The sequence below is a fragment of the Tenrec ecaudatus genome, chromosome 12, assembly GCF_050624435.1.
Source record: "Tenrec ecaudatus isolate mTenEca1 chromosome 12, mTenEca1.hap1, whole genome shotgun sequence".
Taxonomy (NCBI): Eukaryota; Metazoa; Chordata; class Mammalia; order Afrosoricida; family Tenrecidae; genus Tenrec; species Tenrec ecaudatus.
The window spans coordinates 13,549,795-13,577,780 of NC_134541.1; the positions used below are offsets into that span (position 1 = coordinate 13,549,795).

The 27,986-nt window shown below is 50.4% G+C and overlaps 1 protein-coding gene, 1 non-coding gene and 1 pseudogene across 2 annotated transcripts in view; all 3 read left to right on the forward strand.

The window, feature by feature from the left end:
* KCNB1 (potassium voltage-gated channel subfamily B member 1) overlaps nucleotides 1-27,986 on the forward strand; it is a 128,040-nt gene that overhangs the window by 79,201 nt on the left and 20,853 nt on the right. The window lies entirely within an intron of this gene.
* Nucleotides 607-740, forward strand: LOC142423638 (small nucleolar RNA SNORA42/SNORA80 family). The gene has a single exon (XR_012779245.1). It is a non-coding gene; the product is annotated as a small nucleolar RNA SNORA42/SNORA80 family (small nucleolar RNA).
* On the forward strand, nucleotides 13,375-13,851 carry LOC142423340 (suppressor of IKBKE 1 pseudogene; annotated as a pseudogene).

The following is a 27,986-nucleotide window of genomic DNA, read 5'->3' on the forward strand; positions in this document are numbered from 1 at the left end:
ATTCAAGGCCCGGCGAGGTGGGGGTGGAAAGACTGGCCTCCCCTCGTGGCTGAGGCTGGCAAGAGAGAGGAGGCAGGGTGTCATTAGCGTGGCTGAGGGCTCAAACCCTGCCCCTGCCACTCAGGGCGGGCCCGCGGGCCACAGAGGGTGCAGGCTGCGAACCTGCAGAGTCCTCCCCCTCGGGCCTCAGGCTCCAGGTGGCCGGCCAGGGCACTGCTGCTGACCCTCCAGTTGCTGCTGCGTTCCTCAGGGGTTTTCAAGCATTAAAACCTGCCTGGCGAAATCGACTCCTCTCCATCGTGGTGGTGTCCCGTGGGGGTGGTTCTCGCTCTCCTCACCTTCACACTTTTCTGTGTCTTTCTCTCCCCCCCCCCCCCCCCCCGCCTATAGTGGCAGCCTTGTTGCCCCTTCCTGCTCACCTGAGCTTTCTCCAGTCACCTCCGGTCCCGGGCCGCTGTCCCCTCAGATGAGGGTGCTAATACTATCTGAGGAGCCTGGGCAGGCACAATGGCTGCTACCCCACAGGCCAGCAGTTCAAACCCACCAGCGGCTCTGCAGGAAACAAGACCTCGCGATCTGTTCCCATAAAGATGAGACCCGACCTCAGCATGGGTTTGGATTTATGGCAGGTCCGATCCCATGGGCCTCTCATAGTGTCCCATGCCAAAGCAAATTGTAACCCTGAACCATTGCCTGGCTTTACCCCATGGGCTTCAGGCACTGAAGCGGGTTGCACAGTGGGGAAGAAAAAATAAAAAGATGAGACCCAACCAGACACACGCCTTCCCTGAAGGACCCCACAGGATGGGCGAGAGCTGCTCCCTGGAGCTCCCGAGGCTGTAAACTACACGGACGGACAGGCTGGTGGGTTCGAGCCATGGGACTGTTTGGTTAGCAGCCCAGCACTGAACCGACAAATCCCTCCCATAGAGATTCCATCACAATTCGCCTCTGCCCTATGGCGTCTCGATGAATCACAATGGGCTTAGAGCCAATGGCAAGGAGGGTATCTACCCTGGTGGCTCAGCAGTAAAGTGCCTGACAGCTAACAGAAAGGCCGGCCATTGGGTCCTGCCCAGGGACCCTGTAGGAGAGAAGACTCCTGATTGGCTTCCATGGGGACTGCACTTGGCTCTGTCACGTGGGGTGGCTATGAGTCAGCATGGGCTCGGTGGCTCCTCTCTGCAGCACAGTGTCCACCTCCTCAGGCTGCTGGATTCGAGCTGTTGGCATACAGCTGGCACTTAATGATGGCTGCCATGTGGAGGCAGGGGGGAGCAGGGTTCATTTGGTAGGACTCTGTGCCCTACAGAACATCTGGCATCTCTCGCTCCCACCCAAGAAACGCCAGCAGTGCCCCGCCCCCACCCCATCACCATGGCAACCAGAATGCCTGCCCACTCCCATGTTTCCCAAGCACCTCCTGGGTGGCAGTGCCACTACCATGGGAACAATACCCTGTGCTCTGGGGTGTGCCACGGGCCTGCGCTTGAATCCATGCAGTCACCTCTTAGCTGTGTGACTGTGGACACGTTCCTTAACCTCTCTGAGCCTCTGTTGTCTTCCTTTGCAATCTGAGGCCACCACAATCTCCTCGGGGCCCATTTGAGCACTTGGTTTCACTGTGTGGTCGCGGTCACTGTTACTCCCCTGTTGTTGGTGTTTGAAGCTATCTATCAGCTCTTATTGGAACCGAGCTCGCTGGTGGCGGGCTGGGGCGAGAAGGCCCGCCTGGTCGGGGTGTGAAGAAGGGAGGGGCAGCGCTAGCTTGCAATTGTGTAATGCGGTTTGATCTGAACTAAATTTACATATTTTAATTAGTTGCCAACAGAAAGTGGGAGATTACACCAAAAAAAAAAAAAACCCCAACAGATTTCTTTTTCATTTTCTCTTGAAAAGTTGGAAAATGAGAACCCCCAGAGGCCACCCCTACTTCTTCCTAACAGTGGTAGAGTTGGCAGTGGCTGGCCGGCATCCTTCCCCCAGGCTCTCATCCAGCCTGGTATGCCAGGCCCTGAGGAGTTTGCAGCTCTGGCCACCCCACCTCATAGCAGTGCGGAGGGAGGGGCAGCACTGCGCAGAAAGCGGTGGGGGGGAATGTATTCGCTCTATGCTGGGCCACGCCTGGGTTGTCAGGGAAGGATTTCAGAGCGCTCCTCAAAAAGTGACTCAGAGAATCAGGCAATTTTTGTTCCATCTTCCAAGTAAATTGCAAAGAGCTTCGAGCATGTTTGTCTCCTCAGGAGGAAGCTGGGCGGAAGCACAGCAGGAGCAAGAGCCAGTGTCTGGAATAATCTTCAGTGCCCAGGGAGAACAGGTCGGGCTAGGAGACAGGACCCAATGAAAGCCAGAGTCCTAGGCAAGACCTGTCAGGGCTCTGCCACGGTCTGAGCCATAGCAGTCTGGGCCTTTCCCCAGAATGAAAAAGGGAAAGGACTGAGCCAGGAATGCCCACGAGGGGTCGGCTTCTTGGTCGTGCTCCCCTGGACGCTGGCACGCAGGCGGCGCTCACCCAGTACTGCTTCAGGAGTCAGGCGGTGTTCTCTGAAGGCCCGCCTCGAGGGCAGCCCAAGGAGCAGGAGGTGAATGTGGTGGTGTTTACAGTCAGTCTCTGGTTAGAACTCCCGGAAGATTACAAGCTGTGGCTGGATGAGAGCGGGGTTCTGCGAAGGACGCAGGAAACTAGACAACAGGATCAGGGGAAAGGTGTTGGCCCTGAGCAGCCGCTGGACTGGTCCCACCTGCTCACTCCGAGCAAGGGGCTTGGTCTATCGCAGCTGACAGCTTTGAGGAGGCCAGTCCATAACTGGTGGAAAGGAAGAGAAGGGAGGAGCTGACAGGAGTGGATGATGGAAGACTGGAGGATGGCTGAATAAACAGATACGTGGAGGAAGGTGGCGGGGTGGGTGAATGGAGGCCATATGAACGACAACTCCAGGAGGGAAGGAAGCACTTGGGAAGGAGGATGGAAGGAAATGGATGCACGGACACTTGGGTGAACAGATAGATAGAAAGAAGGAGGGAGGGAGGGAAATGGGTGAGTACATGGGGGATGGGTGAAGGGAGAGAAGACTGGGTGGAAAATGAATGGTCAGGTGGAAAGATAGGTAGATGGAAAAGTGAACGAATGGTGGATGGAAGGCTAGAGCGATGAATGAGAAGAATGTGGTTGAATATTAGGTGGGTGGATCAAACACTGTGTGATTGGATGGATGGAAGGAAGGGGCCCTAATTCTGCCTCTAAGCAGCAATTCACAAATAAGCATTTACCAAGGCCCTACTCTATGACCAGCCCCATGCTTGGTACTGTGGCAGAGTCAGGGAACTGAAGTAAGAACACGCACACACATTCACACACATGCATGCACACACAGAGGAACTTGCGTGTAGTTAGCCATCTGGTTGGGGACAGAGACTATGAGGCCAGGTCATGTTCAAGTTAGCCAGGTAGGAGGTAAAATCCGAGTGGTCCTTCAAACCTGCTTACACACTGGGCTTCTGCTCTCCACCCTCAGACCCTATGGAGCAGAGAGACCTTAGAGGAGGCTTCCTTGCGGTGCCCGGGGACCCACCAGCTCAAAACTCCACGAGGGCAGGAGCCCTGTCTGCTGTCCAAAGCCACATCCCAGAGCAGGTGTTCGGTGGCATCTCTTCCGTGTGAATGTGTGAATTATGGCGTGAAAGTCTGCTGAGGGGCATTGGCTGTGACTGTCAGCACATCCCATCACTTCCTCAAGCCTCAGCGTTCTCGCCCTTCCAACGCCCCCTCCAGCCTGGGGTTGATGGAGACTGACTGAGAGGAAGGCGGAGACAGACCGTGCTTTGTTTACAGATGGAAAGCGTGGCCTTGGTTAACGAAATGGTAGTCACGGCAGCATCCGTCACGGCGGCAATGAGGGTCATTACGTTAATAGTGGCAATGATGGTGCTATTTCGGGCACGGCAGTGGACGTATTAAAAAGCGGTGACTGCACTGGGGTGGCGTCGATGGCCCTGGTAATGGTACTGGTAAGAAGAATGCTGTCAGAAGAGAGAAAAGACTTGGGAGCGCATTCCTGGAGGGGAAAAATATTTCAGAAGCAAATGACGTAAATCCAATTCAAATTGGCTTAGGTCCTGGAGGGGGCGGGGGGCGGGTAGGAGAGGATTGATTTATTGGCTCCTGCAAACGGGAAAGCTCAAAAGTAGCTCCGGCACACAGGCCCTCAAACAATGTCCATAGGGCTTATCGTCGAAATCCACTCGCTCTCCATCAGGTGCCGTTGCCTGCCTTGCGCAGGCTTCCTGACTCCCAGTCTCCCGGTTTGACAGTACCCCTCCAAGGGAAATTTCTCTCCCCCAGTCAATACAGCCAAAGTCCCAGGATTCTCTCTCATTGCCCCAGCTTGTGCCACGTGCCCATCCCTCTGCCGATCACTGTAGCTAGGAGGCTTGGAATAGGCTGACCAGCCTAAGTCACATGGCCACTCCGAGAGCGAGAAGCAGAGTCTGGGGTGGTGTTTCCAGAAGAGGAGGAGAGAGATGTATGCGTGGCAGCGGTGTCTTTAGCATGAGGCCGGGTCAAGATGACATAGGTCAAAGAGCCTTTCAGTTAGTGCATGCTCAGCAATTCGTTTCGCCCTCCCTGTGCTCTGAGGAGAGGGGATAGGTTGCAGACTGAAAGATAGAGCAGCCCTGGGTTCGCTTCCCAGCCCTGCTACTTGCTCGCTGTGTGGCACTGACAAAGGTGCTTAGCCTCTCTGTGGCTCAGTTTCTCCATCTCTACAATGGGGGTGATGCTAATAGCTAAGCTTGAGTACTGTGTGGCTTCTCGCATGCCGAGAGTGCTTAGAACAGGGCTGGGACTCCAGAGTAAATGCTCAGTAAATCTGAACGATCTCTGGGTGGTAGGCAGTTCACATGCTTGGCAACGAATGGGATAGTTAGAAGTTGGAGTCCGCCCAGAGGTTCCTCAGAAGAATGTCCTGGGCAAACTACTTCCAAAGAAGCAGCCCTGAGACCAATCCTGTCCTCTCTCACACACACGGGCTGCCACAGAGCCGAATGAGCTCGGCCGCAGTCGGGTTCCTGCTTTTATTACCTACACACGAGAGAGCTTCAACATTCTCTTCTCCTTCCATTTTTCCACAAACCCCCTTCTTAATGGAGGCAGTCGTGCCAACTTGTGTGGCCTGTAAGAATTAAAAGCTCTCCTCTCGACCTGGAGTCGCCACTCCTGGGTTTGCCATAGCTGGACTCTTCTCCTGTTGTGTGTGTGTGTGTGGGGGGGTCCCAGCTCAGATAGCCCCTCCTGAGAGAACCCCTCCTGACCACCACAGCTAAAGACGCCTCCCCAGCAGCTAGGCCCTCTCCAATTCTACCCCAGTCCTGTTAGATCAGCTCTGTTCATTTCTCGGCTTGTTTAACGTCCACTTCCCCACTCGGTCTCGGGTCCCTTAAATGAGGGTTGTCTCTGTCACAGCTGTGTCCCCAGCCTGGAGCGATGCCTGGCCCATCTCGGGGGCACCATGAATGTGTGTTGAAAGAATGAATGCGGGGTTCTCACAGCACTGCCCTGAAGTGAGTGGACTCTGGTGCAGGAAGGGGGTGGGTCAGAGAGATACACTCCCCAGTTCGGCAGCGCTGGTGGCTTTGGGAGTGGGGTGTCCACCTTGACTGCGGACAGGGTAGAGCCACAGGGCGGCTGCTCAGCCTCGGATTACACACCGGCTGCTGAACCAGGATGAGAGCAGACACTATGCTCGCCAGGTCTAGGAAGGGACAGGGGCCCAGGAGAGTGGGGCACTGGCCACCTCTCCTTTCCCATCCCCTGGTCTGTCCTGCCCTAGAGGAGCCTCAGGACCCGCCGCTACTAAGAGCACCTGGCTGCCGGGGCACCGTGGGCATCATTGATTGATTGATTGCCTATTGTGTGCCTTGGGGGGGTGGGGTGTCTCTGATTGGCCAAATGGTTACCTAATGGACAACTGACGAAAGATGAGCATTCGAACTCACCCAGAGGTGCCTCAGAAGAAAGGCCTGGTGATCTACTTCCAAAAGGTCACAGCCCTGAAAACCCTCGACCCTGCAACACATGGGGTCGCCAGGGGTCAGAACCAACTCAACCGCAACCTGTTTTTGGTTTGGTTTTGGGTGGGGGTGGGTTTATGGTGAGCCAGACCTTAAGTGGGACTCCTTGCGGGACCTCATTTAACCAGTCCTTCAGGCTGGGACTCATTAACTTTTCAGTTTGTTTCAGCAATTCAGTAAGTAGCAATTGGTCACCTACTATGTGCCGGGCATAGGTCTAAGCACTAAGGATAAAGAAGAGACCGAGAAGGTTCCAACGCTCATTCCAATGCTCGTGGAGCCAAGCATTTTAGAGGGAGGCGGCAGCAAATGGGTGTGTGAAGACCTGCAAGCACAGCAGCTTGGTCCCAGGAAGGAGCCCAGGGTTGGGTGCCAGCAGAGAACCGAGTGCAAACCCTGCAAACAGTTTGTCGAATGACTCCACAAATATCCTGCGGGTGGTCAAAGGCTTTCCCTTTGTTCTGCAATGTCTGCAGCCCTTGCCCAGACCCCTGCATCCTGAGCCCACCTCCATCTGGCCCCAGGGGCCCCTCCGGCCCCCCATTTTCTTCTTAACAGCTCAGGACAAAGTCTGAGTTCTCCTTGACGCGTCTGTCCATCACCCCTCGAATCTGAGCCTTTTGATTAATTTCACCTCCTTGTCTCTGCCCGGCAGCCTAGACACGTGCCCTGGCCCTCCTCGCTTCCATTCCTGCTTCTCCCCCCAAAGGTCGATCGTCCCTCCCGACGCGCAGCTGAGGAGCGTGAGAAGTCCTCTCTGGTTCTCAGAATAAAAACAAGCTGTGTGCTTGCTGTGAGGTGCCAGCTCGTCGCCTCTGACTCACGGCAACATGCCACACGCTCGAAGCGGCACCGCCCTCCCAGCGGTGGCTCTGCGTCCGTCTCGTTGAGAGCCTTCCTCTTCCTCGCCGATCCTCCACTTTACCAAGCGTGATGGCCTTCTCCAGGCACTGGCCGCTCCTGAGAACATGTCCAAAAAGTCGTACCATGGGCACTTCTAAAGAGAGGCTGTCTGTACTGGTTACAACACACACCGGCGGTACGTGCGTATGTCATATTTTCCTCAACGCCCTCATCCAAGAGCACCAATTCTGGATCCGTCTTCCTTGTCCGTTGTCCAACCTTTGCGTGCATATGAGGCGATTGAAAATACCATCGCTTGGATCAGGTGCCCCTGAGTCTTCAAAGTACTCTCTTTGCCTTCTAGTTAAAGAGAGCTTTTGCAGCAGGTTTGTCCGAGGCAGTAAGTCATGAAGCCCTGCTTCACTCTTCCCTTCAACCTCACCCTGACCTCCTTCACCTGCCTCCCACGCACTGGATTCCCGCTCTCCTGTCTACCCTCGTCCATACCAATCTCGTCTTTGACTTGCTGTCCCCTCTTCCTGGAACGCTCTTTCCCCAGCTTTCTCCTCTACTCTCGGATCTCTGCTCCACACCAGCTCCCTGGAGGGGAGCCACCCACAGATCTTTATCTCATCACTCTGTTTCTTTGGGGTGTGGTGGGGTGAGGGATGGCAAAAGGGAAGGTGGGTGATGGAGAAAAAGGGTGGAGACCTCAGAGCAGCCTGGAAGAGCGGATTGACAAGGAAGAAACACCGTATATACTTATGTATAAGCCAAGTTTTTCAGCACATTTTTTATGCTGTTTTCGTGGTAAAATTAGGTGCCTTGGCTGATATTTGGGTCAGCTTATACTCAAGTATATGTGTATATCCGAGGGTCCTAAAGATGCAACAGGACTGCTTTGCAGAGTAGGCCACGTCCAGACTGGGGGATCCAATGAAAGCCTGGAGTCTACCCCCCCACCCCCATCCCTGATCCAGGAGCCTGATGCACAGTGATTAAGCACTCAGCTGCTAACTGACAGGTCAGCAGTTCAAACCCACCAACCACGGCCTGCACAGTATGACAGTCTGCCTCTATGAGATGACAATTCTGGAATCCCTGCTGAGTCATTCCACTCTTCTTCTCAAACCAGTGACTTACTTATTACTTAGTCCCCTAGGGTCACTGTGGGGCGAGATCAGCAAGGGTTTCCATGGATCCCCGACCCAGAGGGTGGCCCAGCGTCCCCTCGGGAACCCACATCTGCTCCACAGTGCTGTTTGACCCTTGCTCTTTTCACTGGCCTTCCTTCTAAGGATGTGACAGACCCAGATATGGGAAGAGGTCAAGCAAGCCTTGCAAATAGCTCAGCAGCTGCTTGCAAAACCACAGAACACAGGCTGGACTGACCACAGCTCTGTCCTAGGCCGGGTCACCAGCAAGGAATACGGGCCCAGAGCACCCCCACACACCCCCACCACCGGTTTTTCTAGAAGTTGGGTATTTGAATTTATGGGGGAAATATCTGTTTGGCAACTCATTCACCACGTCAGCCACAAACAACCCGTGGGCGGGTGGATGCAGGCTTTCAGCTGAAGGAGACCTCCTCCTGTCTCTGTCTCCCAGGAGCCATGAAACTTTCATTGTATGTTGTAGATAGTGCTTTCTGTTTACAGCGGGAAGATTTAGGGCAACCCTGAGCCCAGTGAGGCTGGTGGCGCCATTTTCCCAACAGCGTGTGCTCAGGTCATGTCTCTGGTGATTCTTGCCACATGTCAAACGTTGCCGTAATGCTGTTGCACGCTCGGCGTAAGCAGACCTTTTCTCTGCACTGGGAAACCCAAAAGTGCACCTGACTCGCTTTATTTCGACTTTGGCCGCATTCCGGTGCGAGCCTGTCGTGTCTCCAAGGTGTTCCTGCATCTCCCTCTTACAGTAGATACAAGGAGTCAATGAGATTGACTTTGTGAAGCAGTTGGCACTTGTGCCCATTCAATAATTTTTTTAAATCTTGCCACCAAGTTGATTCTCATTGATGATGACCCCCCTGGATCACAGAACAGATCTGTCCCATCTGTTGGCTGTACTCTTCATGGAAACAGATGGCCAGGCCTTTCTTCCTCTGTACCACGGGGTGGGATAGAACCTCCAACTTAGCAGGTAACAGTCAAGTACAAAGTGCGTGTACCACCACCCAGTGATCCACTCACTCTTCCACTCAGTAAATATTAGCTTTTTGTTTAAGATCATTTTATCGGAGGCTCTTACAATATTAACTACTCTTAAGAAGCTCTGTTGGGTAAGCATTGGGCTGCCACCAGCAAAGTTAGCAGTTCAAACCCACCAGCCGCTTGGAGGGAGAAAGATGAGGCTGTCTGCTCCTGGAAAGACTTACAGCCTCAGAAACCCTCTATCAGTGGTTCTCAACCTTCCTTGTGCCACGACCCTTTCATACGGTGCCTGATGTTGTGGTGACCCCCAACCATAAAATTATGTTCATTACTACTTCATCACTGTCCTTTTGAAACTGTTACTAATCAAGCGACCCCTATGAAAGGGTCGTTCAACCCCCAAAGGGGTCGCGACCCACAGGTTGAGAACCGCTGCTTTACCCAGTCACTCTGTGTTGGAATTGACTCCATAGCAGTGTATGTGACGGTGCGACTCCACCATGTCTTTAAGTATAGCTTAGGGACTTTCAGTTGCTGATGGGGGCGTGACTCAAAATGAGAGGAAAAGATGCCAACATCCACTCATGATTAGGATATCAATTGTATGAAGCATAAATAGAGAAAAAGTAGAAGTCATCAAAAATGAAATAAAGCACATGAAGATTGATATACTAAGTACTAGCGAGCGCCAACAGGCTGAGTGTGACTACGCCGGAAAGGACATATTGAGGAGGAACAATGTCAGATTCATCATCTACAAGAACATTTCGAGGAGTATTCTGAAACATACAGCACTATCAATGATAGAGTAGTAGCCATATACCTACAAGAAAGATCAATTAATATGACTTATTCATATATACACACCAATCACAAATGGCAAAGATGAATAAATTGGAGATTTATTTTTACCGGCTTCTGCAGTCTGAAATTGATCGAATGTGCAATCAAGATTCAGTGGTAGCTATTGGTGATTGGACTGGGAAAGTTGGAAACAAAGGAGAAGGATCAGGAGTTGAAAAATATGGCCTGGATAATAGTTATGACACTAGATATTGCATAACGGTTTTGCAAGACCAGTGGCTTATTCATTAAAAATGCCTTTTTTTCCAAGGCTTGTATTCAAACAAGCAGCCTTCTAAGTGAGGCTTCAACTAAGTCCACACAGAAGAAGCACGCCAACCTGTGTGATCCAAAGGTGGTGATGACAAAATCCAAATTCAATGAAGGGAAAAGTATCAGACCTTAAATTGTGAACTCCCAGTTTGTGGAAGGCTACGGAGGACACTGGGAGCCCAAAATCCACCTGCAGAGCATCTAGTCAGACTGAGCCATTGGCAGATACCCCCCAGCCTCAGGCAGGGACTTGGAACAGCCTTCCTGTCAGACAGAGATGATTGTGGAACTTGATTAGGGTGGATCCAACCACAGTGTAATATGATACTTGGTTCCTTGACCTCCCTCTTGAGCTAACCTGAATTTGCTCTAGGCTCAAGTATTTTCCGATTGTTCCGCAACAGAAATTTCTTCTCTGGCTATCTAAAATATTCTTGGTGGTCTTCCCTTTCTTTATTTTCTTTTTTCATTTTTTATCTTTATATTATTTTTTCTTTATTTTCATTTTTATCTTTATATCATTTTTTTCTTTGTGTTTCTTTGTTGTTGTTTCTGTTAGGTTTCCCAGTTTCTGAAGCACAGAGACAATAACTGATGCAATGGTTTATTGGGAGTGGGGTGTCGGGGAAGGGGGAGGGGAATTGGGGAGCAAACAATGAATGCTAGAGAGCAGAGGGAGCGCTAGAATTGATTGTGATGCATCCTGGCCCACCAGGCCTAGAGGACAGATGACCCCAATTAGAGCAGCCAGTCCACAGAGAGGACCACATGACCAACCCCCCTATGAGACATGACACCCCTCACTGACCCATGGCTCTGCGGGGGACAGCACTGAAGACACAGTGTGGGAATTGTGCCCGATCTAATCCCGCCACACCAAGGCAAAGCACTGGGGAAGTGCAGCGGAACAGCAAGGGAATGGAGCAGCAGAGTCCCCAGGGAATGCTGAAGGTGGACTTTGGGGCCAGGGCGTGGTGCCCCAACAGACAGGACTGGAAAACACTCCTAAAGGCCAACAAACAATCCTTGAACTAACTCCAAGCTTTTCTTTCTTGTTGTGTTTTGTTTTGTTTTTGTAATTGGTTTGTTTTTGTTTTGTTGTATATTGTTGCTTGGTTTTGCTCTGTCTTGTTTTTGTGCATGTTATTATCTCCGCAGGTCTGTCTAAATAAGATAGGCTGGATGAACAATCTGGAGGAGAAAACAACAGGACCAACAGTTCTGGGGGACATGAGATAGGGGGACGTGAGGGGAAAGGAAGTGGTATAACAAACCCAGGGGCAAGATAACAACAAGAGGTCCAAATTGGTGGTGAGGTGGGTGTGGGAGGCCTGGTTGGGCATGATCAATAGTAATGTAATCAAGAGGAATTCCTGAAACCCAGGTAGGGACTGAGCATGATAGTGGGACAGGAGGAAAGTCAAGGGAAATAGAGGAAAGATCTGGGAGGCAAAGGGCATTTATAGAGGTCTAGATAAAGGCATGCACATATGCAAATATATATGAGTATAGGGAAATAGATCTATGTGCCTATATGTATAGGTTTAGTATTAAGGTAGCAGAAGGACATTGGGCCTCCACTCAAGTAGTCCCTCAATGCAAGAATACTTTCTTCTATTAAATTGGCATTCTATGATGCTCACCTTCCTGACACAACCGCTGAAGACAAAGCGGGTGAATAAGCAAATGTGGTGAAGAAAGCTGATGGTGCCAGGCTATTAAAAGATATAGCGTCTGGGGTCTTAAAAGCTTGAGGGTAAACAAACAGCCATCTAGCTTAGAAGCAACAAAGCCCACATGGAAGAAGCACACCAGCCTGTGCGATCACGAGGTGTCGAAGGGATCAGGTATAACGCATCATCAGAACAAAAAAAAATTCTTACTATAGTGAATGAGGTGGGGGGGGGCGGGCAGGGAGTGCAGAGTGGAGACCCAAAGCCCATTTGTCGGCCACTGGAGATCCCCTTGCAGATGGGTCTAGGGGAGGAGATCAGTCAGTCAAAGTGCGATGCAGCAACGATGAAAAATACAACTTTCCTCTAGTTCCTAAATGCTTCCTCTCCCCCACCCCCAACTCCCACTATCATGTTCCTTATTCTACCTTGCAAGTCTGGCTAGACCAGAGGATGTACACTGGTACAGACAGGAACTGGAAACATAGGGAATCCAGGGCAGATGATCCCTTCAGGACCAGTGGTGAGTGGTAATACTGGGAGCATAGAGGGAGGGTAGGTTGGAAAGAGGGAAGTGATTACAAGGATCTATGTGTGACTTCCTCCCTGGGGGATGGACAACAGAGAAGGGGGTGAAGGGAGACGTCGGACAGGGCAAAATATGACAAAATAATAATTTCTATATTATCAAGGGCTCATGAGAGAGAGGGGAGCGGGGAGGGAGGGGAAAAAATGAGAACCTGATGCCAGGAGCTTAAGTGGAAAGCAAGTGTTTTGAGAATGATGAGGGCAATGAATGTACCGAGGTGCTTTACACAACTGATGGATGTATGGATTGTGATAAGAGTTGTATGAGCCCATAATAAAATGATTTTTAAAAAAAGAACTGATTGTGATGATGTAGAGACAGCTCTTTTTAAAAGCAGGTTAACTATGGAAGTGTTTAATATGTGAGTATTATATGAAGAAAACTACTTGAAAGAAAGAAAGAAACCAAAGTTGACCAGTGGTTCCCATGGTGAAGGAGGAGGTTTTGGCTTAGGGGGTGTTGAGTTTATGTTCACGGTGGTGGAATAATTTGGTAAAGGATACCAGTAACAGTTGTACAACATGATGAACACAATAAATGGCACTGAAGTATACATGTGGACTTTGTTGAATTGGAGAATGTTTTGTTGTGTTTGTTTTTGCCATGCTTTAAAAAAATTAATAACAGTGAGTATAGGGAAGAAGAGAATGTTTTAAAATGGATTGTGGCAATGATTGTACAACTGTTTTTGATATGAATGAACTATTGGATTGTGTGATATGTGGATGAAGTGTCAATAAAATTGTTTATAAATAAATAAAATGCCTTTTGGGGGGTCAAATGTGGAGCTAATAACAAGGAGTACAAGAATGATACAATGGGCATGTTACACTGAAGCCGGTTCAGGGGAAAACCATAGTGCTGGTGAGTGGCCCGGACAGTTGAGGTCATCCAGCCACTATGACCTGCACCATCGAAAAGATCCTGACAGATGCTGCTGGAGAGTCCATGGGAACACGATGCAGCCACTGAGTCGCTAGTAGATCAGTCGGTGGCACTGCGCCGGTGGGTGGCAGCTATGCGGGAGGCAGGGCCAGCGCTTCCGGACCAGCATCAAGAGGATGCATCCGAGATGAAGGGCATGACCAAATACAGGCCTCACATTTTCCTGTCTCAAGAGAACACACAGATTAGAGATTTGCAGCAAGAAAGCAGGGACCTGTGGGTTTCCCTGGAGGAACACCAGGATGCCTTGGAGCTGATGATGAGCAAGTACCGGAAACAGATGTTGGAGTTGATGGTTGCTAAGAAAGCAGCAGGTGCTGAACCAGTCCTGAACACTCGCCAGTCTCATTCTGCCAACATTGAAAGTCAAATCGACAGAATCTGTGAAATGGGAGAAGTCATGAGGAAAGCCCTTCAGGTGGATGACGACCAGTTTTGTAAGGTTCAGGAGAAGGTAGCTTAATTAGAGCTTGAAAATAAGGAGCTTCGAGAATTATTGTCTATCAGCAGTGAGTCACTTCAAGTCAGGAGATAGGACTCATTGGACACTGCTTTCCAAGCCGTCAAATAGCTCACCTGGAAGAGTGGAGATTGTCTATCACGAACAGAAATCCTCTTTCCTTTGGTGTTGTCTGTTTAATATGTTGCCCCAGGCGTGATTTAGTGGTTTTAGTGGTGACTAAAAGTACCGGGTGGCAGTTTAAAATGGCTAGCCAATGTGGACTGCCCACAAACAAACAAACAAACAGAAAGAATGATACAATGGTGCAGAAGGAAGGCAGGCGTCCAACGCAGTGAAGCCATGAGTGAGTAGCGAGGCTCCGGGAGCTGATGGATGAATACCGATTGAGATGTTTCCGCTAATGACTGCCACACTAGTCTACGTGATCACTCGTCTGTGCCAAGAATATGGAAGGTAGCCACCTGGCCATCCGACTGCAAGAGACTCCTCTTTCACCCATCCCAAAGAAAGACGACTCCACAGGGCCAGGCCCATCTTAGCACATGCAGGTGAAGTTTTGCTGAAGAAAATTCAAAAAGGGTTGCGGCGGCATGTTAACAGAGAATTGCCCGAAGGTCAACGCAGACTCCGAAGAGGACGTGGAGCAAGGGATACAATTGCTGATCCAAGGAAGGTGGGTCTTCGCTAAAAGCAGAGAATGCAAGAGAGGTGTTTACTGTGTTTCATTGGCTATCCAAAGGCACGAGACTCTGTGGATCATATCAAATTATGGATAACCTCGCAAAGCATGGGAATGCCAGAACGCTTACTCACGGTCACGTGGAACCTTCCGTAGACCAAGATGCAGTCGTTCTACCAGAACAGTGGGCGGTGTGTGGTGCAAGGTCAGGACAGGTGTGTGTCAGGGTTAGATCCTTTCACCATCCTTGTTTAAAGTGTACCTAGCACACGCGATCGTAGCTGCAGTGGCCTCCGATCCGTGTCACAGCTGGACACGACTACGGGAGACAGGAGAAGGATCGATGCAGGTCAGTTATCATGTTGGGGGAGATTGTTGAAAGTGCCACAGGCTGCCAGCAGAACGATGTCTGTCTTAGGAAAATATAGCCAGAATCCTCCTCAGTGGCAAGATTTGGTCTCACGTGCTTCAGACATGTTACCAGGAGAGACTAGTCCCTGGGAAGGACATCCTGCTTGGTTAAAGAGGAAGCTGGTCCATGAGCTGGATGGACACCGCTGCGACCATGGGCTTAAACAGAACCCTCAGCGTGAGAATGGGGCAAGGCCAGGCAGCGCTGCATCAGCATCTGTGAGGTCGCTATGGGTCTGAGCTGACCACTGGCGCGTAACGACAGCAGCGTTTAATGCACATGCTGAGGAAATATGAAAAAGCAGGGCATCAGAATGAGAGGAACATGCATGATCAGCCTGCTACAGGCAGTGAAGTGAAATTAAGATCAAAGATTCCAGCCTTCCAGGCCGATGGCTCCTCCACAGAAAGCAAAGAAAGGTCCTCGCTGCCCCAACAGCCATGGCATGAAAGACGGCTGGAGCTGCCAGGGTCTCTGTTTCTTTGGGTCCACAAGGCCATGCAATATGGTGTTGGGCAAATCTGCAGCAGGAGACCTCTTTAAAGCCTTAAAAAGCCAAGATGTCGCTTTGAGGACCCCGGTGTGCCTTGACCACAGCGAGGCGGTATTTTCAGTAAGCCCGTAGGCAGGCAAAAGCCGGACAGCAAGCTGGACAGTGAGTCAGGAAAAGTGAAGAAGGCCTGAGGCCCGTGAGTTACGATGTTGGTGACGACCCTTGACTCTCCCACGGCCTGCCAGAAGCATGAACAGCCCAAAGGCCCCTTCATAGTGATGGTGGCAGGGCTTCCTCGTGTTATCAGAAGGGACCCGTCACTGGAGAAGGACCTCGTGTTGGTAAAATAGAGTGTCCGTAAAAAAATCAGAAGACCCTCTACAACAGAGGTTCTCAACCTGTGGGTCGCGACCCCTCTGGGGGTCGAACAACGCTTTCACAGGGGTCTCACGATTCCTAACAGCAGCAAAGTGACAGTGATGAAGTAGCAATGAAAATAATGTTATGGTTGGGGGGTCACCACCACATGAGGAACTGTATTCAAGGGTCGTGGCATGAGGAAGGTTGAGAACCACTGCTCTACAAGATGGGTCGACACTGTGGCTACAACAATGGGCTCAGGCGTGCGCCGTGTTTGGTTCTGTTGTGCACGGAGAACCAACTTGGTGGCACCGAGCAACAACGTGACTGGTGTCTCATTACTGGACGCTGAGCCGCTGACTCCAACCCTGGTTTCCCTGTCGTGCCTTACACAGAATAGATCCTCAGTAGACACACTGAATTTGAGCAGCCCACCTGGGACCATGACTTGCAAACCGTCTAAACCGTCCACACACTCACCGTCCATCCATCCATTCGTTCATCTAACGCTCTAGGGCTTGTCAAGAGGCAAGCGGGTAGAAACTCTGTGCTGAGTGGTTAGGATCCAGCTTTGCAAGGCAGACGGGCACCTGCCCTCACCATGCAGGACAGTGGGAACAGAGGACGAAGTCAGAATTAAAGCCAAGCCAGTTGCTGTGAAGGGAAGTCGCTTCGACGACCCTGCATGAGTCAGAGCAGAACTGTGTCCCCTTTGGTTTGCACGGCGGAGGCCCAGAAGTAAAGCCCCAGGTCTCTCTTCCAAAGTTCCTCTAAGCCAGTGGCTCTCAGCCTATCTCATGCCGCGACCCTTTCAGACAGTTCCTCCTGTGGTGGTGACCCCCCAACCATAACATTATTTTCATTGCTACTTCATCACTGTCGTTTTGCTCCTGTTATGAATCAGGGAACCCCTGTGAAAGGGTTGTTCCACCCCCAAAGGGGTCACGACCCAGAGGTTGAGAACTGCTGCTCTAGGTGAACTTGAACCTCTGTGTGTGAGAGGAGGAAACATACCTGCTGGTTTGGGCACACTGTGGTGGTGCCACCAAGTCAGTTCGACTCATAGCAAACCCGTGCACAAGCGACAAAGCTCGGCCCCACCCCGCACCCCTCACAGCCATTCTTGTGTTGGAGCCCCTCTGTGTCGGTCCCTCTTGTCGAGGGTCTTCCTCCTTCTCACTGCCCCTCAACCTGACCAAGCACCATGCCCTTCTCCAGGGACCGGTCTCTCCTGCTCACATGTCCAAAGTAGGCGAGACGAAGTCTTGGCATACATGGTGTTGGCATACATGGCATACAAAGTGGCCCCAAGTCCAACTCCGAGGGGCCTCACCCCAGCCCCAAGAATCGAGAAGCTCGAAAAGGCAGGTGGCCCTCCCAAGAGTCCTGGGCACAGGATTCCATACCAGAGTCCCTTCTTGTCACATCCCCGTCTTGTCACATCCCTGTCTTGTCACATCCCGGGCGTGCGTGCTGCCCCACCCTTGCACATGCAGTAGTTCTCCGTCAACAGTCAGACCATGCGCCTGGCACTTCATTCTGCTGGGAGACCTCCCTGGGAGCCCCTGGATATCTGGGCACCTCTACTGGGCCACACGAGTGGTTGCCCCTGTTTCCTAAAGCTGTAAAACTTGATTTTTCAAAAACTTCTTTGCACTCAAAAAATAGAAATGCGAATCATTTCTCCCTGCTCCCCCGTCTCTCCAGCTGTGAGCACAGCCACATTAGAGGCTGGCTTCTCAGCGAGACTCTCCATGGCACTCCCTGCCAGTCCCTGAGGGAGGCCCGGGGATGGGGGTGCTCATGGCCTCACTGTCAGGGAAGGGAGGGAGGGAGGGAGGGTGGCCGGGCTAAGACACTCAGCAGCAAGTGTTAGCTCCGCACACAGCGCCGCCCCTGCCTCAGCAAGAGTGGAGGCCACGTGAGAGAGCGGAGCTACTAGGTCCCTAAGTTGCCGCTTGCAAGGCCTTCAGTGCAGGTTCCTGGAGGAAGACCACAGGTGGCACTCATCTAACCATGCCCACAGGTCTCCAGATTGTCCAAGTGCCCGTTTCATCTGCACCTGAATCTGTGTGGGTGCGGTTACGGCTGTGGTTGTGGTTTAAGTTGTGGTTGTGGTATGGTTGTGTTTAAAACTGTGGTTGTGTTATAGTTGTGATTGTGCTTATGGTTGTGGTTATAGCTGTGGTGTGGTTAGGGTTGTGGCTGTGATTGTGGCTAGCTGCCATTGAGTTGGCCCTTCACCGTGGTGACCCCATGTGAAATGGAAGGAAAGGCTGCCCTGGCTTACACCATTCCCAGGATGACTTGCCTATCGGGCCCTGGTAGCCCACGGGGTTCTCAGGGGCTGATTCTCAGTAGATCCACAGGCCTTTCTTCCTAGGTTGTCTTGATCTGGAAGCTCTGGCAAAAGCTATCAGCATCACAGCAAAACACAAGCCTCTGCTGACAAACGGACCGCAGCCATGAGGTGCATTGGCTGGGAATCGAACCCAGGCTTCCCACACGGAAGGCGAGAATATTGCCACAGAAACACCAGGGAATCTCCAGTGAGGCTGTTGGAGGGCAATTTCACTTAACCCATCAAGTGCCTCTTTCTAGACCAGTTAATCTGGCTATTGTCACAGAAGAGCAGGCATGAGCCACCATTTGACATTGTTAGGCAGAGTGGTTCCCAGACCCAGAAACCCTCTTGAGGTAGTTAGTTTATTGTGCCAACCTGGCCAATAAACACATGTGGGATTAATTGAAGGGCAGAGGGATAAATGACTTGGTGAGCCTTGCCTTTCTAGTTCTTGAGTCTCTTGCTTTGTGATGGTCAAAACAGGGTGCATCTGCCTTAGCCAGTTCCCTGCTTTAGCTGGCAAGGCTCACTTCCTGCAAGACATCCCTGAGAAGTCTCATGGACCTACCCCGATGTAGCTGGAGCACCCATGTGGAGACCCCTGCCAGCACTGAGATGTTTACACATTCACTGACTCGCCTTTCCTCCTGCAGTCAGCATCATTGCATCGGTTTTGTGAGATGGAGGAGGACTTTGTGGATTGGTGTTGGACATAGGGGTTAATGAGTTAATGTTGGACTTGTGGGCTTGGGCAGCACTGGGTTGGGATGTTTTCTTGATGTGCACATACCCTTTATATAAAACTCTCTCTTCTACATGAGCTCCTGTGGATTTGTTTCTCTGAAGTTCCCAGACTCACACACCTCTAGACACATAGCCTCTCTCTGATGAGTTCCCCACAACCCCTTGGCCAAGGGTTCGGAGACCACCCTCCCCAGCCCAACTCCACAGACTCAAGGGCAGACCCCAGAGCATGCTCTGCCCTCACCTCGCCTTTCCTGTCCTCTGGGTCTCATTCAATACTCTGCTCTCTGCAGTGGGGAGGGACTCGTGCCATCCATCACTGTTAGACTGGCAGTTCCTCCCTCAGTGCCCCACATCCCTGCAAACACAGGGAACTGGTGATCACCCGCCCACGAAGGGCAGTTCCCACGTGGCTCCTCTTCAGAGCCGAGCCATCTCATCGTCTCCTCCTTCTGAAGTTCCTGGGGTCCTGTATTGTCCCTCCACCGCCACACGCCATTCTCAAGTGGACAGGAAGTTGGGCATCGCCAGCTCCCAGAATTCCTGCCTTTGGCCAGGCTCAGGGGAAACTGGGCTGGCTCATGAGGAAGAGGTTGTTAACCCCTAGACATGTGGAAAAGAGTTGGTTTGCTGCAGGGAGATGGTTCAAGTGAAGAAACAGCCCAGACCTCCAGATGTGAGGTGCAAAGGGTCCCCAAGTAAAAACCGAATCCACTGCCATCGAGCTGGTTCCAACTCATGGTGACCAGAAGAACTGCCCCTTCGGTGTCCAAGACTGTACACCTCTAGGGGAGCAGGAAGCCTCATCTTTCTCCCTTGGAACAGCTGGAGGGTTCAAACCGCTGACCTTGCAGTTAGTAGTTCAACACAACCCACTAAAACAATGGGACCGTAAAGCAACGCGGCTTTATTAAGATAGATGTTGGCCTACTTTTTACATGAAGGGCCAGCTTAGGGCTGGGATTGGCTTCTGATCCAAAATAGTTGCTCCTGCTCTGCCCATCACATTAGTTTTCAAATCAGCAAGACAGACGAAATAATGCTCCCTCCCATTGACCAAGCCTAATCACATGGCCACATCTGCTTGCAAGGCAATTGGGCAGTTCTGGGCAGTGTTGTGTCCAGCTAAACCTCTGAGACAGTGGAAGGTGAGTAGAGATATTGGGGACATCTAGCACACTGCCTCTAACAGGTCTGGTGATGATGGCTGGAATCGGGCGGTGGCTGTGGAGGGGTATGAATAACTTGCTGTCACTCAGAGAGCCTTGTAAAGTCGGTTACAGCAGAGGCGCTGAGGTTGAAATGTAAACCGTTGCCATTTAATCTCCCTAGGAGCCCTGGTGCTGTAGTGGTTAAGCACTGGGCTGCTAGTCACCAGCCGCTCCGAGGGAGGAAGACAAGGCTTTCCACCAGCATAAGGAATTTCTGTCTTGAAAGCCCACCGGGCAGTTCTCGCCTGTCCTATAGGGTTGTTATGACTCAGAATTGACGACTTGATAGCAGTGAGTTTTGTTTTAGTTTTCTTTTTTTTAGATACCTATTCTAAAGTTGTTTCAGTTGCTAAAATTTTCTACTTACTTTTTGATTGAGGTTTTTCTGTTTTATCTAGTCATTGATGTGTGTGTGTGTTTGCTTCCTGAAGGCATTTTGTGAACATGAGATCCAGGACAGGTAGATCTATAGAGACCATAACTTGGTTGATAATTGCCTAGAGGCGTGGCAGGGAGGGTGGGGATCAATGGCAGGGAGGATGGGGGACAATGGGGAGCTCACAGAGTATGCATATCTTCCTATGCATGAGAAAGCTGGTCGAGGGCTCAAGAAGACTGCAGAAGAACTGATGCATTTGAAGAATGGTGTTGGTGAAGAAGATCATATGTGCCAGAGAATGAAAACTGTGTCGTGGGAAGCAGTGCACCCAGAATGCTCCTTAGAAGCAAGGAGAGTTAAGCTTCGTCTCACTTTCTTTGGACATATTCTCAGGTGAGACCCTCCCTGAAGAAGGAGCTCAAGCTTGGAAAGGTGGGTCAGCAAAAGAAAGGAAGGCCCACTTGGTGGCCACCGCAACGGGCTCGGCACGAGAGCAGTTGGGAGGAAAGTGCAGGACCAGACGTGGTTGATACGCTGCCCCCTCGCTCCACGGCGTCCCTGGGAGCTGGAGCCCACGCCACAAGCCCTAACAAGAGCAGGGCCTTCCATCGTGCACCAGGGGCCCGGGGTTCAAGCCCAGCTGACAAATCACCAGAGGAGTGAAAGCTTGCCCAGGAGAGATCCCGGCCTTGACTCCTCGTTCCAGCTAGTGGGAACCTGGGTCCCCTGTGGCCAGACCACCTGATTCTACGAGGGAATCTGAACATTAGAATTTTTACATGGTCTCCCAATTTGGAAACTTGGGCAACTAAACATGTAAATTGATCAATGTATCGAAACATTTTATGTATAGATTTAAATAGCGATCTTCGGCCCCATGCCCTTGGTTAATGGTGCCTGGCAGTGCCTCAACTGGTGCACCGCTGCAGGCTTCCCCAAGCCTTCATGACAGCCTTCATCCTGTCATTCCAAGCAGGTGATCCCTGAGTCCCCTTTGTACCAGGAGCGCCACCTGCAGGCCCTGGTTAAAAATTCCTCACCAATCCTCCCTCCAGGGCCACCTCCCCCAACCCCCAACCCTCACCCCCACCCTGGCCTAGCAGATAGGGTGCAGGGCAAAGCCACCACGTCTGCTCCCAATCCCCTTAATCGGATCTGTGCCAGTGACCCTTCTAATTAAAACGCCCCAGATGTAATCCCCCCTTAAAGCCTCAGGAAGCGGAAGCACCATAAAAGGAGCGAAGGGTTCAATGTTCCGGAAGCCACTGCCTCCCATGCCCTTGGAAGAGTCTTGAGGAGAGAGACCCATAGACCTGAGTGACCCTGGAGAGGAAAAAAATCATGTTGTCAACCTCAATTCCATTCCTCTGCTCACTCATTTATCAACCAGCTGAAGGCTTAAAGCAGTGGTTCTCAACCTCCCTTGATGCCGCAGCCCTTCCATACAGTCCCTCATGTGGTGGTGACCCACAACCATAAAATTATTTTCGTTGCTACTTCATCACTGTCATTTTGCTACTGTGATGAATCGTCATGTCAATATCTGATAGGCAGGATGTATTTTTATGGTTACAAACTGAACATAATTAAAGCATAATGATTCATCACAAAGACAATATGTAATTCTATATTGTGAAATATTTGTTTCTAATGACAAATAAGTGAAATTTTGTCTTGAAGCATGGTGTAGCCTGGGTACCAGTCTTCACGCCGGATGCTCATAGGTGGGCGTATCTGCATGTGGACAGACCCGCCTGGAGACGGATAGAGGAGTGGTGTCTCGGTTCCTAAGACCATTGGAAATATGTGTTTTCCAATGGTCTTAGGCCACCCCTGTGAAAAGGTTGTTCAACCCCCAAAGGGGTCTCGACCCACAGGTTGAGAACCACTGGTTTAAACTTTCTTGAAATATGGTCATTGAACCAGTTCTGACTCAACGGTGACCCGTGGTTGCAGCGTAGAATTACACAGCCAGGGGGGTTATGGCTGTGACCTCTCAGAAGCAGAAGCTCAGGCCTTGATTCCAGAATGCTGCGGGGCAGGCTTGAACTCGCCTGGTTAGCAGTCAAAACTCTTCTGACTGTTTGTGCTACCCAGGTACAAACAGGGTTTAAATAAGGGGCACTCCTGTTCTGCCAGAAGCTGTTTCATGATTCCCAGGATTGTGTGGTTGTCCTCTATTTTGTGATGTTGTTAGGTACTGTGCAGTTGGTTCTGACCCATGACAACCTTATGCACAACAGAACAAGCCACGGCCCAGTTCCTATGGCAAAGCCCATTGTTGGAGCCATTCTGCCACTGTGCTCGCTCATCACAGGTCTTCCTCTACCTTACCTAGCATGATGTCTTTCTCCAGAGACGGGTATCTCCTGAAAATGTGTCCCAAGCACGTGAGACCAAGTCTGATCGTATCTAATTATCCTCCATTTTATGTATTGCAAACCCTAACCTCTATGTGTTAAGGAGACAGGATTAGCATGAAGTGTGTTTGGAATCCCACCCTCACCCAAAGCCTGTCTTTGCTCAGCCCGCACCCTTACTCTGGTATAAGGGAAGTTTCCCTAGTGCTGTGACCTGCTTCCATTTTATGGGCGTATACGAAGGCCTCTCCTTCTCCAGATCCTGCATCAGACTCACCTGCCTCTGACCTCCGCTTCTTGTGACTTGAGCTGCCACACTGTTGTCTGAACAGCTGATTGGGGGATTTGCCATCTCTGCGGCCCCGTGAGCCAATAACCTATTGTCTGACCTCTAGGTTCATCAGCCCTTGCAACCATGAGTCAGAAAAAGCCTTCAGTCTGACACCTGACTCATAGATTGAGGTCTTGCCAGAGTCTACAATGGTGTGAGCCATGTTCTTGAGTTAAATCTCTCACTAGATGGAGGAGACACAAGGGAGCTTCAAACTGTTTGGGGGGAAACTGAATTAACAAATAATACAACTTTCCTATGAACCTGTTAGGTAGTTAGAATAGGGACGAGGGTGCCCATGGTGCATGCTCAGATATTCGAGCTCCCAGCCAGGAAGAGGTGATACACCTAGGTGGGCGGTACACCTGGATTGGCCCATCTAGGCCAGGTGAATTTAATTCAGCCAATGGGGTCAACCAGTATCAACCACCACACCTCCCAGCGGGGACTCTGAAAAGTCAAGATACAAAGACCACCGGCCTTCTTTTTCCATCTCTCGAGCTGCTTCTTGGCGGGCTGTTCCGTGATCTCCTCTGGTCTGAGGACTCCACATGCGGGTGTGAGGTGCCCCGAGACTGCCTGTGTAAAGCCTGAAGCATCTTCTATCCTTTATAAAAACTCACTTGGGCCATAATCCAGGCTTCGGGGTGAATTCTTTCTTGTGAAGCCAATGTCCAAGGTATGTCTCACACGAGAGATCTAACAAAGCTTTTAAAGGTGTGTGTGTGTGTGTGTGTGTGTGTGCGTGCGCGTGTGTGTGTGCGTGCGTGTGTGCGTGTGTGTGTGTGTGGTGGGCAGGAGGTTCGTGTCGATATCGACGTTTTCACTGGTTTTGCTTCTCTAGAGAATCCAGCCTAAGACATTCGCTACGGAGAACGGTTTTAGAGAAACACATCGCAAGGATGGGTTTTCTAAATGGGCTCTCCAGTCTCGCGAATCCTAAGGCACTGATGACTCTGTCCCCAAGTAGTAGAAAGTACTGCTCCTCCCCGGCATGAGATGATTATAAAATAATGGGCCACGTGCTTGTGGGAAACAAGACGTAGGGCCATGGCACACAGGATAGTGTCCCACGACTTTGTCAGTATGAGAAGGATTGGGAAGCTGGTCGGTCCACCTCTTGCTGGACAATGTGATGGAAGAGGGCGGCGAGCTGAGGGCTTCAGAGCCGTAGCTCTGAACAGTTACACCCGACGGTTGCCTCCTGTGCCCTGGAAGGAAGCCCTTGCTTTCTCCCAGGGACCAATTCCTCTTGAGCTGTGACGAGTTTTTAAACTATGACTGTGGAGTAGAACACACCCAAGGAAAAGCCTGCAAAACACAGTTGCTGATGAGTTGGAGACTGTTTGGCTGGATATATTTTTGCCACAATTGGGGGGAAAAATTACATAAATGAGTACAAGGAAGAAGAAAACCTCCTAAACTCGATGATGGTGTTGATTGTACAACTCTTCCTGAGATGACTGAACGATGCAGTTATCTGTGTGGATAACGCGCCAGTGAAACTGTTAAAAAGAGGAAAGCGCAGCTGCTCAGTCCCCCATCAGAACAGGGCAGTCTCCCAGAAATCCCCCTGAGGGTGTGGCCCCTCTCGGTTTCCCCTCTCTCCCTTCCCTCCCTGTTCCTTCTCCCTCACCCCCTCCCGGCCTCACTCAGCCTTCAAAGTCTGCTGCTTTTCTGTTCCTCTATAACAATGATGCCATGCAGTATTTGTCTTCATGAGATTGACCAGCTTTGCTGACCGCAGTGCCTTCCAAATGCGCCCATATCATGAGGTGTCTGACAGTCCCGTTGTGGTTTTCAGAGGTGCATACTATCCCAGGTGTGTCTATGCCCGAGTTTATTTATCTATTCCTCAACAAACCATCTTTCTGGTTGTGTCTGTCTTTTTCCTGTTACAGATAGTCCTGTGATGAACATAGGTGTGCAGATATTGTTAGGTTTCTCGGGTGAGAAATACCTCGGTCCTTACCTTCGGACGAGAAACAATTCACGTTGAAGCCTGGTTTGTGATCCTAGTGGGTTTTTTAGAAAGAATAGAAGCCGTTTCAGGCGTTGCTGTAAACTGAACGAGAGAGAGAGAGAGAGAGAGAGAGAGAGAGAGAGAGAGAGAGAGAGAGAGAGAGAGAGAGAGAGAGAGAGAGAGAGAGAGCGCTTCTGACCTCTGTGGGAGGTGTGGCCGATGGTACTGGTTGACCCCATTGGCTGAATTAAGCCCACCTGGCCTAGATGGGACCAATCCAGGTGTACCGCCCACCTAGGTATACCGCTCCTTCCTGGATCAAAGCCTGAATGTAAGTACTCCCTCTAGCCTTTATGGCTGGCTGGGCTGGCCTGATTCTCTGCAGCAGCCTCCTTTAGGGGCACCTTGGCATAGGGAGGTACAACTCCCTATCTGGCTACCTAACAATATCTGTTCATATTTCATCCTTTATTTCTTTGGGGGATATACTGAGCAAATGCTGAGTCATACGATATTCCTATTTGTATTTTTTAAGGAAATACCATACTATTTTTCATAGTGGAAAGCCTTATTTCTTGTAATAACAGAACTGGTATTTCTGAAAACCAAACTCGGGGCTTTATGTTAAGAGTGACTGACTGAGTTACAATGTCAAATGAATCCCCAACCTCCAGTTGGGTCTACAGTTAAAGTGAAGGCATTGTTTAGTAAGAAATAAAACTTGAGAATGATTTAGGCGGGGAATGTATGGATGTGCTTTATACAATTGATGTATGTATATGTATGGACTGTGATAAGAGTTGTATGAGCCCCTAATAAAACGTTTAAAACAAAAAAAAAAAGAAGAAATAAAACTTGGGCTGGGGATATGTCAACAGACCATCAGGAAGATGAGGACATGGAGCCTTTACATTGCATTGAATCATCCCTGACAACTGTACCACCCCTCCCATCTGAATGCATGACTCCATCTTTGCTGCTAAGCCACCTTCCCCAGGAAAACCACTATCCCTTCTACCCCCATTGGGCGAGATTAGCCCAACTCTGCTTGAAGAGCCTTGTCTGTGATGGGACCTGGGGCATTGCCTAGGGCATTGCCCGGGGGAGATGCCTTACCAGACATCGCTGCATGTTTCTCCCTTTCGCTTCTAGGGCCCTAACTAACAAGCCCCAGAAGATAAAGCACAAAATGTGAGCAGGAAGAGATACACTATCCTCTGAAAGAACCGCTTGACTTTTTTAATGCATACAAACAAAAGTCCTGGGGACTCTGCATGGAAATGGCTACTAAGGGTGGGGGTAATAGTGCAAGGACTGTAACCTGAGGTCTGACTGGGTTTATGGTTCTGGCCCACTAAGCACAGATTCTTCATTCAGTGTTTTGGCTTGAGAGGTTAAGGAAGGTTCTAATAGTTTATCTGGTTGGTTCACTGAAGCGTGGATTAAGTCAAGTTGAAATGCCAGATCCACCCTGGTTTTTCTAGCAGAGTGGTTCTCAGACTTTCTCATGCCACAACCCTTTCATACAGTTCCTTATGTGGTGGTAACCAACCCCCAACCCCAAACCATAATATTATTTTCACGGCTACCTCATCACTGTCATTTTGCTACTGCTCTGAATCGGGGGACTCCTGTGAAAGGGTCATTTGACCCCCAAAGGGGTCGCGACCCACAGGTTGAGAACTGCTGCTCTAGAAGAAGGTACCCAAGCACTTAGGGAAATGGGCACATTCGAGTGAATTTATTAGATTTATTCTCGGAGTGCCTGGAGGACACACCTTGGACCTCCGTTGTGAAGAACTGACTAGTAGAGGAAACCCCAGCATCCTCGAAAACTGCTGTGATTGCTATTTTACGTAAATCAAACTTGACCGTGGGAACCACCCTCGCTGAATTAATACATCTATGTTGGTGCTGTGGGTTAGACATTGGACCGAAAGTTTCAAGGTAGGTGGTTCAAACCCACTCCACGGGAGAAAGATGAGACTGTCTGCTCCCATAACAATGTAGTTTCAGAGACCCTATATAATAAGGTTGCTATGAGTCAGAATTGACTCAATGGCCATGAATTATTCTGGGGGTTTTGGTCAATATAATGGGGGTGATTGGACCCTGTGGTGGTAGGGAACAAGTGGCAGCATTTGCCGTGTATTTTGCATATATCATGCCTATGTAAATAGCATGCATATATGTACTATGCACATTGAGCACCTAGAGAATATGTAAGGGGGTATCATGATCTGCAAAAAATAGCACAACTCTTGTGTGATGATTCATGAGAGATGCAGTAATCAATAAAGATACGGGGGTCATGGTTACCGTAGCACCAATAGCAGCTATCAGAAGAATGTGTGTGGACCTATATCATTGTGATTTACTAGTCATGATGTTTCTCAGAAGGAAATAGGTGGGAAATCTCCTAAATATTGCCTTGATCTGTACAAGCAGAATTATAGGTGAATGGTAGTCTGACTTGACTTGCCAGACTAGAGAGTCATCATGGCCCTCCAGTCAATTCCCAGACTCAAGCCCATTTACCAACTCACCGCCTCTTCAAGGCCAGGGAGGACTCAACAAATGTTTACCCTGCTAACCTTTCTCCCGTCTTCCCCAGAGGGACTGACAGCCTTTTGAGAGAGTGACTGTGGTTTGGAGACATGGAAATAAGTCAGACTTTTCAAGGATCACTGGACACTGGCTCTGAACTGACACTAATTCCAGGAGACCCAAAAATGTCACTGCAGCCCAACTGTCCAAGGAGGAGCTTGTGGAGTCAAGTGATAGATGGAGTCTTCACTCGGGTCCGTCTCGGAGTGCCTCCAGTGGGCCTTAAGGCCAATCCTGTAGTGATTGCCCCAG